At 36.1% G+C, this 12,376-nt stretch overlaps 1 protein-coding gene across 1 annotated transcript in view; it reads right to left on the bottom strand.

Annotated features, from left to right (window-relative positions):
* Positions 1-12,376, bottom strand: part of LOC108522835 (uncharacterized protein C4orf22-like) — a gene marked incomplete at its 5' end in the record, with an annotated part of 281,587 nt that overhangs the window by 1,064 nt on the left and 268,147 nt on the right. The gene's annotated exons all lie outside the window — the stretch shown is intronic.

Below are 12,376 nucleotides of genomic sequence, written 5' to 3'. Positions count from 1 at the left end.
TGAGATACCATCTCACACCAGTTAGAATGGCAATCATTAAAAAGTCAGGAAACAACAGGTGCTGGAGAGGATGTGGAGAAATAGGAACACTTTTACACTGTTGGTGGGATTGTAAACTAGGTCAACTATTATAGAAAACAGTATGGCGATTCCTCAAGGATCTAGAACTAGAAGTACCATATGACCCAGCCATCCCATTACTGGGTATATACCCAGAGGATTATAAATCATGCTGCTATAAAGACAAATGTCCACTTTTATTATGACGGTAACTAAGAAGGAGAGGTATATGGTGCAATGAGAACTGAAACGATGAAAATTTGCTTAGCCTAAAAAATCCAGGTAAGCTCCTCTGAGAAAGTAATGCTTGAACTGATATCTTAAGGTTGAATAGGAGGTAACCAGGTAAAAAATATGGGAATGAAACATCTCCCTCACCCTGCAATAGAAACTGTACGTGGTAAAGCTCAGGGATAACAGAGAGTTTTGCCAAAACATGAACTAATGAAGGTCAATGTAGCTAAAACACTGTAGCAAGAGAGCAAGGACTATAGAGACATAGCCTAGAGCCTCATATTGGACATATTATCCTAAGAGCACTGAGAAATCATTCATGAATTCAAAGCAGTATCAAAACTTATTTAACTACACTCCAAAGAATGTGAGGGGAATGGACGGGTATAGAATAAATGATTGGTAGACTAATTAGGAGGATATGGGAGTGAGATAGAAATGGAAGTAAAATCAACAGGACCTGATGATAAACTGAGAATGAGGGATGAGAAAGAGGGAGTTACCAAGAGTAGATTACCTGAATGAATGATAGTACTATTCATTAAGAGGGTAAACACTGGAAAATACTGGTGGGAAAGACCAGGAGTTTAGCCTGAGCAACTTTGGGTTTAAAATGTTTGATCTAGAAAAGAGGACCTGTAAAGTAAGGTACTCTGAAACTCAGGGAGGAAGTCTGGACTGAAAAACACGGGTTGGGTAAGATTTCTGATGGGGGCTAGTGCATCACAGAATCTAGGTTAATAAAATCTTACAAGAAGATGAGTATGATTAATGCTACCGAAAGATAAGTAAGTGTAGAGGTGAAAAATAACTTGCATCTAATATTTTTTTTTTGCTCATATTTTTGCTATGAATTGGGCATTTTAAAAAATTAATTCATTTCACATTGAAGCCTAAGGAATATTGCCTTGTAAGGACAGGCAGTAGACTTGGAGTCACATATGGGACCGTTCCAGAGGCAGCAGCTTCCCTGGAATAAAATTCTTCTAAAGAGTACGCAAAAATCTACTCGAGGAACAGGAGTTGAAATTCTCTAAACATTCTGCTCATCTGAATTAGAGTTCATAGAATACTTAGACAAATACTTATATTGTCTCCACCCGAATTACTAATTGATCTGTAATGCCACAAGGACACAGAAAGAGGCAAATAGGATAGTAATAAAAAAAAAAAGTCCAAGATGCGCTAAGTGTCAATAAAGAATATTTTAATAGAAAGAACTACTGAATGAAATTGTTAGGTCTAGGTTCTAATGTTGGGTGTGTTACCCAAATATACATTGAGTGTTTCACAGTGTCTCTAGATGTTTTTGATTTTTAGTCTTGAATTTGAAGAAATGTACTCATTAACCTGAGTGAAAATGAAACAACAAAACAATGAAAAGATCTATAAAAATAAACCTGCTAATCCCTCCATAACCCTTCCATACTCCACCCCTTCCAGTAATCAATGCCAATAGTTTGTATCATTTTATATTGTTTTCATAGTAATAACATGATATACAAAACACACACAAAGCACATGTTTTGTTTGTTTTTAAAAAACCAGGGATCACAATAAGCACATTTCTCTGTAAGTGGCTTTTCTGATTTGACAAAAGCATATTGAATATCCCTCGAGTATAACATATATAAATCTAACTTAAATTTATTTTCTAATAACTACACTAGTATTCCCCAGTGTGGAAACACTATGATGCATTCAACTACTTTGCTATTGATAGACATTAGAAGTATTGAAACTTGCATCTTAGAATTCACATAATGTAGAAATCAATATCTCACATAAATACTAAAGCATCCTGTACAACATGAGCATCCTCATGTTGTAAATATCTGTGAAAAGAGCATATTACATTATAATATGGATTTATTCTAAAGATTTTTCTCTTTTAAGCTCATTATAAAATAACATATTTCTGATTATTGATGGAAGTTATACAAAAAACTCATTATCAGCTAATTTCCTTCATTCTCACTTCCCTGTAGTGAAGGGGTAACTAAGCAGTAAAAACAGACTCCATATGTTCCCATGATCAAATCCACCAATCCCTGCAGCTGGGCCCATAAATACTGCTTCCCCTTATCATATAGGATGAATCATCCATCTTCATATCCAAGGCCAAGCTCTCCAACTCGTGTGCTAGATATCATTGCCCCTCACCTACTCAAAGACATTACTCTAGAAATTCTCCCGTCTACTTCATCATCATTCTTTCTTCTCTAGTTGATTTGCCATCAATATACAAGTATATCCTGCAATTTAATCTACTTCAAAACAAATATCCCATTTCCTCTTGATCCACTGGTCCATTTATCCACAATCCTTTATAGCAAACTCCTCTAATAAGTAGCATAGTTGTCCATATTCATTCCTCCTTCTCTTTTAGCAGTTCTCTTATTTCTTGATCCCACTCCAATCAGATTTCTGCCATTATCACCATCCTCTCTCAAAAGAGGTCTTTAGAAAGTCACCAAGGACTTCCATCTAGCCAAATGTAATCACCTTTTGCTTGCTTTCCTCTTAATCTACCAGCAGCATTTGGCCTACTCAATCACCCCTTTCTTAAAATTTCTTTTACTTCTCTCATGTATTTTTTTTATTTAGAGACAGGGTCTTATTATGTCACCCAAGCTGGTCTTGAACTCCTGGGCTTAAGTGATCCTCCTTTCTTGGCCTCTCAAATTATTGGGATTACAGGCGTGATCCACCACACCCGGCCCTACATCTCTTTTAATTTAACATCTCTCAGGATTTTCCTCCTATTTCACTGGCTACTTCTCAGTGTCCTTTACTGTCCCCACCCCACTCTCAAACTAAAATGTAAACTCTATGAAGAGAAGATTTCTGTTTGTTTCTTTTTGTCTGTTTTGTGAACTGCTGAATACCCCAGCACTTAGAGTAGGGTGTGGCATATAGGAGACCATAAACAAATCTACAGTATGCTGAAAAAAACTTTTTTTTTTTTTTTTTTTTGAGAGATGGAATCTGGCTCTGTCACCAGGCTGGAGTGCAGTGATGCGATCTCGGTTCACTGCAACATGTGCCTCCCGGGTTCAAGTAATTCTCCGGCCTCAGTCACCTGAGTAGCTGGGACTACAGGCATGTGCCACCACACCCAGCTCATTTTTGTATTTTTAGTAGAGTTGGGGTTTCAACATGTTGGCCAGTATGGTCTCAATCTCTTGACCTCCTGATCCACCCGCCTCAGCCTCCCAAAGTGCTAGGATTATGAGTGTGAGCCACCACGCCCGGCCAACTATTTACTTTTAATTAAATTGTCAAGATAGGTACTGGCAATTCTAGCACTGTGGATCGCAAAAGTTCTTATTAATTTGTGAAATATCTAAACGGAATTAATTTTATTCTCTCACAAACCATTTTCCCTGACTTCCCTAGTGTAATTAATAAGACACCATTCATTTTCATAAACAACTAGGATTTTCAGAAGCACACTTAAATCCAAATTTAATCAGTTGCCAATGCCTATGAGGTTTTATGTTCACCATATCCCCTCCAACCAGATGCCTTGGCCTGTATCCTTCCATAGCTTTACACTGTTAACAGATTAACTTCCCTGAACTAGAAGACTGAGCATGGTATTTTGCAATTGATAAATGTTACTAACTCCCCAAAAGCAACAGATGAAATACAGAGTCCTCAGACTGGCCTTTAAGGCCATACTAAACGCAGAACCTTTCTGCCCCATTACCTTCATATGGTGACTCCTAAATATCTGTGAAACAGAAACATTCATTTTTCCTGAAGTAGGTACATGCATTCATGCAGCAGTGTCACTGATTTTACAGATTTATCTTTACCCAGAATGACCCATTTATCCATTAAGTACTTGTCAAATTGTACTTCACGTGATTTTACCTTAAACAGATTTTCCATATCTCATCTGTTTATCTCATATGCCACTATTTTTTAAAGCATCCCTGTTTAGCTGAATGATATCTAAATGACCCCACTTTGTGGCCAAATAATGCTCACTTAGATCACATCCATGTGAGGTCCTGTGTAGTCTTTCTAATTATCCTTTGTACTCTCATATGAAATACAAGCTGTATGTCAATTCCTTATTGATGATTAAATTCTGTACAGCACTTAATATTTTGTGCATAATATATACTTAACTTTAAAAGTTGTTAACCTAAGTTGATAAATAGGGCAAAATGTAGGGCAATCTTCAGCTAAATACCACTTTGAACTTGGATTTAAAAGAAAAATAGGGTTGGGCATGGTGGCTCATGCTTGTAATCCCAGCACTTTGGGAGGCTGAGGCAGGCAGATCACCAAGTCAGGGTTCAAGACCAGCCTGGCCAACATAGTGAAACCCTGTCTCTACTAAAAATACAAAACTTAGCCCAGCATAGTGGTGTGTGCCTGTAGTCCCAGCTACTTGAGAGGCTGAGTCAGGAGAATCACTTAAACCCAGGAGTTGGAGGTTGCAGTGAGCCGAGATCACGCCACTGCAGTCCAGCTTGGGTGACACAGCAAGACTCTGTCTCGAAAAGAAAAGAAAATAGTTTATGTAGATAAATATGTTATGATAAATATGTTAATTTTAAATAAGTGACTTTTAAAATATAGATATATGTTGTATCTGCATATCTGCATATATATATTCAGTTGTAAAAATATGCTTTGATGATCCAATGAAATAAACATTGCAATATGCTATCCCAGAAGATCAAGTTATTCAAATTCATGTAATTCATCTAATGTCATATTTAACAGACACTAAAACTTTGTATCTATAGTGACACAATTACCCAATTTTAATTAATGCATACAGCATATTTGTTTGCATATTACTTTAACACATTCACTGAAATGTAAAATATTTTCATCTGGATTTTTGTAGAGCAAAGTAATTGATAATGTGCTCCAATGATAAACTGCAGAAGCTGTCCCTTTCTATACCCAGGGGAACACTAATTAATCTTGAATAACCCTCTGAGACACAGAATATAAGCAATGTGCACATGGGAGGGAAATAATAATTCACCAGAAAATAAACACAGAGAAAAAACAGACTACATGTAAGCAAATACAATGAATATGATAGGTAATATCTAGTGTGACTTCTGGAGTTCACTTTGGGGGAATTATGAAATTGCCAGGACTAGTTCTGAAACAAGATTATATGCATTTCTCAGCATTATATGGAGAAAACCTATGAAGAGGAATTTGGGGCTGGTACTAATCTAACCACTGGCAAGGAGAATACTCTGGGAATGGCGCTATTTTCATAGACTAAGCAGCATTAATCTCAGAACTTGAGATTGGAGTACTTTGCCTGAGGGATATATACCAAAACAAAACAGGTGGCTTATTAAGAGGAAAGGGGGGTAAGCCTGGTTGGGCAGGCAAGCAATGCTATCTGCTAAAACAACCTGGTCTCAGTCTACTATTCCAGTTTTCACCTATTGCCAGCTCTGATACACCCACATACACGCCTCCGGTATTCTAGCCAGGCCTAACGACTTACCATTTCCCCAGCATGTTGTAAATCAGAGCCGGCTTCATAGCCATAACTCCTGGGCAGTCACATAGCAACATGCACTCAGAAGAGCCCCACACTTAGTTTATTTATTTTTTATAGTGGTAAAATACATATAACATACACTTTACCATTTGAAACATTTTTAAGAGTAAAATTCAGTGGCATTAAGTGAATTCACATTGCAACTATCAACACCACTCATCTCCAGAACTTTCTCACCATCATAAACTGAAACTCCATGCCCATTAAAACATAATTCCCTGGCTGGGCACGGTGGCTCACCTGAGGTCAAGAGTTTGAAACCAGCCTGACCAACATGGTTAAACCCCATCTCTACTACAAATACAAAATTACCCAGGTGTTGTGGTGCATGCCTGTAATCCCAGCTACTCAGGTGGCTGAAGCAGGAAAATCCCTTGAACCCAGGAGGCAGAGGTTGCAGTGAACCAAGATGGTGCCATTGCACTCCAGCCTGGGCAACAAGAGCGAAACTGCATCTCAAAAATAAAATAAATAAATAAATAAAAACTTAACTCCGCATTCTGCCTTCCCCTAGTACTCAGTAACCACCTTTACATTTTCTGTCTCCATGAATTTAACTACTCTAGGTACTTTGTATAAGTGGAATCACACAACACTTGTCCTTTTTCTCAAATGTGGTTTAATGATTTTCTGTCAGTGTCTTAAAACTGTCAATAATTTCAGAACAAGGGCCTTTCCATTTTCATTTTACATGGGATTCCTCACAAATTAAATAGCTAGTCCTGCTGTGAATTTTTATAACCCCTTACCTATATCTTCTCCACACCAAAAAACATCTCCACGTTCTTCTGGCCTCACCTAAATTGCATCTCCTCTGTGAGGTGAAGAACAGACACTGCAGTCCCCTAAACTCCTTAGAGTATTTATATTTTACTCATTAAGGGCTCACTTCCCATTGCATTGTGACTCTTTGTTTTTAAATATGTCTTTCTTGCTGGAGGAATTACTTGTGTCTTACTTATGCCTGGTGCAGCACCTGGGTTATGGAATAAATTCAAAATCCATGTGTTTCAGCCCTAACTCCTGATGTATGGTATTTGGAGATGAGGCCTTTGGGAGGTAGTTAGGTTTAGGTGAGGTCATGAGAGCAGGGCCCTCATAATAGGAGTAGTGCCCTTATAAGGAGAGACACCAAAGAGCTTGCTCTTGCTCTTTCTTTCTGCTCCATTAGGGCACAGGAGGAAGGTGGCAGTCTGAAAGCTAGGACAAGAACTCTCAACAGAAATCTACCACGCTCGCTCATCTAAAACGTTCAGCCTCTGGAAATGTGAGAAAATAAATTTCTGTTGTTTAAGCTGCCCCATCCATGGTATTTTGTTATGGCAGCATGAGCAGACAACCTAATACATATTGAGTGCCCTAAAATATTCACTGAATGTAAGAGTGGCTGTATGCACCCATGATGGATCACACCTGGCATTGTTGCTGGACTTTGAATTTAACAGAAACTAAAGGAGAATAACAGAACTTTCCATCACTGGAAAATATTATCATTGTGATAATCCAGGAACTCTACTCAGGGACACAATCTAGGCAGTTAAACTGTGATCTGTAACTGTGTCCTTATATTCTCAGGGAAGCATGACTCAAGTGTTGGACTCCATGTTTTAAGTCATTGAATAAGCCTGCTGTAGTGATTCTGATTTGGGAGATCTCCAGTTCCTTTTCTTTGAAATAGGGCTACACTACTTCTGTGTATTTTTCATGTCAACCTTGCATTCTCATCAAGGGAGACCTATCACTAGACCCAAGAAGTATGGCTAAATAGGCTTCATAGCTTATAGGATCACAAATTCACATATCGATAAAGTGCTTCATAATCTTCAAATGTTGAAGAAAATGTTCTCAAATTGGAGCCCATTGGCATAAATTAACTCCCTTCCACACTCCATTACTAAAACTGAATAAAAGTTCTCCAAGTAGGGACATCAGGATGGCACTGTGCAAAGGGCCTGCAGCAGGAAGTTGAAGTTATTTATTTCTGGTCTACCAGCCATGCTCCTGCTCTCTGTGTGACTCTGGCAATGAGGCTTTCAGAGCCTCAGTTTCTCATGTCAATAAAAAAGGATTTGATGAGCTGGATCTCCTTGAACTCCGAACACTTGAAGATTTCCTGTAGCCATCAAATTTTCTCTCACATAAAATGCTAATTTCATATAGAAAGTTAATCAAAAATAATTTTCTTTATTGCTAGAAATCAATGATATTTTAAATTAAATATTTTAGGATAGTTAACTTTGTGTGACAAAAGAAATACAGAGATTGTATTGACTTTAAATGAGCCTTCTCCAGTGAAGACTTGGAAGCAAGGCAACATGACCTCAAGTTGAACTATTGTTTGCACATGTTAGTTTTTGAAGGACATGATAGAGGTTATATGCTTTTGTTAATTACTCTTTTTATTATTCTTTTAAGTCATCTAATAGGCTTGTTCTACTGTTTCTGTTAGGTCCTTTTCTATGGAATGAGACTACCTTACATGTTCGCATCTTTCATGTCAACCTTGTATTCTCATTTGGGTAGCTATGACAAGTAAACGAGTTTGGCTGGTGGAGAGGCTTACATAAAATGAAATGCTATAGTGCTGGGAATTCCTCTTTAATTTTAACTTTAAACTCGATCTTTCGGTTGCATGACTGACCACCTTGTTATTACCTGTACAGAAAAAGTTTCCACCGATAGCGACTGTCTTAGGTCCACAGACCAAAGACAAATGCTGCCATTGTACAGCCTGGTATAATCTGTCAAGGAAATGCACAGGCATTGACAACCATTTCTTTCCAAAGTAAAGGCATTTCACAGGAAAAAAAATTGCATGTCTATCACTTCTCCTTTTACTGTACATTATATATCTATTATACCTTGCTGACAATGGCATATTTTTCTCATTTTCCCTATTTTGTTGGAATACAATTTAGGGGATATTATCCATACTTCTTTTAAAGACCTTCTAAAGCAACACTTTATCTTTATTAAACATTATATAATGGGTCTTAGGTTCTTGATCTTTACAAAAAAATAAACAAAAGCAATTTATGATAGAACTATTCTTTGTAGCATCCATAGATGACCATAATCGTTTTTGTTTCATAGTCTTCGTTTTATTTATTGATTCAGAGTGGAGTTTCAAGCAATTATTTGATAGGCACATTGAACGACACTTTTTTCTTTTTTTAATTATGATGATTATTTTTTGTGAGCAATACTTTTTTAAAACTTCAATTTTTTATTTTCTAATATATACCTATACCTTAATTTTCTGTACTAGTTGTGGACAAACTTTCTCTACAAGGAACAAGTAAATATTTTAGGTTTTGTTGGCCATACAGTTTCTGTTACAATTAGTCAACTTTGCCATCTGGTGCAAAAGCAGCCATAGAAAATATGTAAATGAATGAGTACAGCTGTTTACCGATAAAACATTAGGTAGGCTGGATGTGGCCCATGAGCAACTGTTTGCCAGCACTTGCTCCACCTCAGTCTATAAGAGGTATTGTATGAGTCATAAATATAGGATACCAAGATATGTTAATTTAGAGGACTTTTCTACCAGCTGTGTCACTTTGGACATGTCTCAATGTATCTGAGCATCATCATTTATAATTTGAAGGAGTTTAATCTAGGCAGATGTTACTGCCTCTGCACGCCATTATTATGTATCTTTATTTCCATCATAGTATTGGTCCACTTCTCCCACTCAGTAGTAATTTCCATAATGGCAAATGACTTATCAATATTGTCCAGAGTTTTATTACCTGTAGCTAGCACTTGTCTGGCATATAACAGATACTGAATAAATGTGGATTCATTGAATGAATGATCAAATTAACTAATATGAAGAAAAAAGGAAATTACTATTTTTAATAAATGCTGAATGTATATTTATTGAATGAATGAGCAAATTAAGTTATATGAAGACAAGGGGAAATTATAATTTTTAGTAATAGTTTAAACCACGCTTGTTCTTTGTTAAAGGAAAACCAAATTGTTTTCAAAATAATTTTGATACAAGAAAATTATTTGTATCACAAAATGTTAATGTCATGTTGAAAAAAATGTTGTCCTAATCCAATTGAGTTGCTGTTAAAAATATCATAAACTAGATGACTTATAACCAACAGGAATTTGCTTCTCACAATTCTGGAGGTTGAGAAATCTAAGATCAGGGTGCCAGCATTGTCAGGTTCTAGAGAGGCTCTTTTTCACGGTTGGAAGAGGCAAAACAGCTCTCTGGGGCCTCTTTTATAAGAGCACAAATTCATTCGTGAGGGATCTGCCTCATGAATGACCCAGTTACCTCTCAAAATGCCTCACTGCCTAATACCAGCACACCGGATGTCAGAATGTCAACATATGAATTTGGTTGGGGGGGGCACAAATATTCAGACCGATAGCCTAAACCTATAAAATGAACTATAACATGAAACTATAGAGAAAATAATCAGATTTTCCAAAATGCTTTTACTGTTGTTCAAGTGGCTAAAGCAATCATAAACCATGACGACTCAGATTAAAAAGAGATAGTATGCGAAAGAAAATTGAAGTAAATTGACTAACTTGAAAATAATATGTTCATACAAATAAAATTATGACAGTACTTGAATACTGTAAGAGATAAAATGAAGTACCTTCTCCTTTTCAAAATATAAGATACAGCCTTAAATATTGGAGCTGCTAAAATTATAATCTATCAAGAAACATAAAGAAAAAAATGCTAGATTAATGGCAAATTATTAAAGAGGAAGAAAGGCAAACAATCAGGAATCCCAGAATATATTTTTTATTTTAATATTTAGCTTGAATATTTATCAATTTCTAGACTTACTCTTTACTTTATAATTTGTACTTGATGTTTATGTAGGTATCTGTTCAAAGTATTTGCACTGAATCTCATAAAATTTATATAATTTATCAACCAAATACATATTTAAATAAATTAATATGACAAATTAGATAATGCTATACCAACAAATGATTCTTATAAAAGTAAATTATAAAATAATGATAAAGACTACTTTTCTTATTTACCACCCTGGCAACTTTTATAAATACTGAATAATGGCAACTTTCATAAATAATAACTATAAAATCAACTAGAGACTATGACTGCTTAACATACTAAAGACTGAGCCAATTGATGTGAACATAATGTTATTTTATAATTAATTTAAACAATACTACTCTAATAAAGGAAACAACTATATTTTATGCATAGACCTGCAATTGATTGTACCTCTTTTATGCTTTCTAATTTTAATATTTTAACAGTCTAAATGGCATCTTCCTGTCATTAATGGAAATTGGTGAGGGTCTATTTTCATTTAAAGCCCAATTAATTTCTAAAACATCTTGTCCTGAAGTAATATGTTAACATAACTCTCAAGTATGTATGTGTAAGAAAAAAATAATTTACAAGTCTGTCTATTCTTAGCATTTGTTTCATGGAAAATCTGCTATTAATGAAATCATTTCATTTAAGTACTTATAGTATGCTTCTATTGTCAATATATTACTCAATAATATGTGGATCATTAATTTTATGAATAAAATACTTTAATCCCTTGTATTTAATAATTAAACATATATACTGCACACTTCATCATATCTTTGCCTTTCTTNTTTTTTTCAGAGATAGAGTCTCCAGGCTAAAGCACAATGGCACAATCATGGCTCACTGCAACCTCTGCCTCCCTGGCTCCAGCAATTCCCCTGCCTCAGCCTCCCAAGTAGCTGGGTCTACAGGTGCACAGCATCATGCCCGGCTAATTTTTGTATTTTTAGTAGAGACCAGGTTTCACAATGTTGGCAAGGCTGGTCTCGAACTCCTGACCTCAAGAGAATCACCTGTCTCAGCCTCCCAAAGTGCTGGGGTTACAGGCATGAGCCACTGCACTCGGCCAATTTTTTATAAATTGACAGATAAAAGTGCACATATTATTGTGTACAGCACAGTGTTTGAAGTACATATACAGACAGACTGACTAATTAGCATATGTATTCCCTCACATAGCTATGATTTTTTTGTAGTGAGAACAGTTAACATCTAGTCTCTCAGCATTTCTCAAGAATATAATATATTATTAACTACAGTCACCAAGTTGTACAATAGAGCTCTTGAACTTATTTCTCTTAGCTAACTGAAATTGTATATTCTTTGACCAACATCTCCTCACCCTGCCTCTCAAATACCCCAGCCCCTGGTAACACTATTCTACTTTCTACTTCTGTGAGTTGAACTTTTTAAGACGCCACATACGAGCAAGATCATGTGTCTTTCTGTGCCTAGCCTATTTCACTCAACATAATGTCCTCCAGGTTAATACATGTTGTTGTAAATGACAGGATTTCCTTCCTTTTTTGTGGCTTAATAGTATTCCATTGTGTCCACATTTTTTAATCCATTCATTCAGTGATAGAAACGCAGGTTGATTCCATATCTTGGCTTTTGTGAGTAATTCTGCAATAAACATGAAAATAAAGAAATCTTTTCATCATACTGATTTCATATCTTTAACTATATATCCACTA

Source organism: Rhinopithecus bieti, unplaced genomic scaffold (genome assembly GCF_001698545.2).
Source record: "Rhinopithecus bieti isolate Rb0 unplaced genomic scaffold, ASM169854v2 scaffold_68835, whole genome shotgun sequence".
Lineage (NCBI taxonomy): Eukaryota > Metazoa > Chordata > Mammalia > Primates > Cercopithecidae > Rhinopithecus > Rhinopithecus bieti.
The sequence above is the reverse complement of the archived record's forward strand: the minus strand, read 5'-3'. Positions and strand labels throughout refer to the sequence as shown.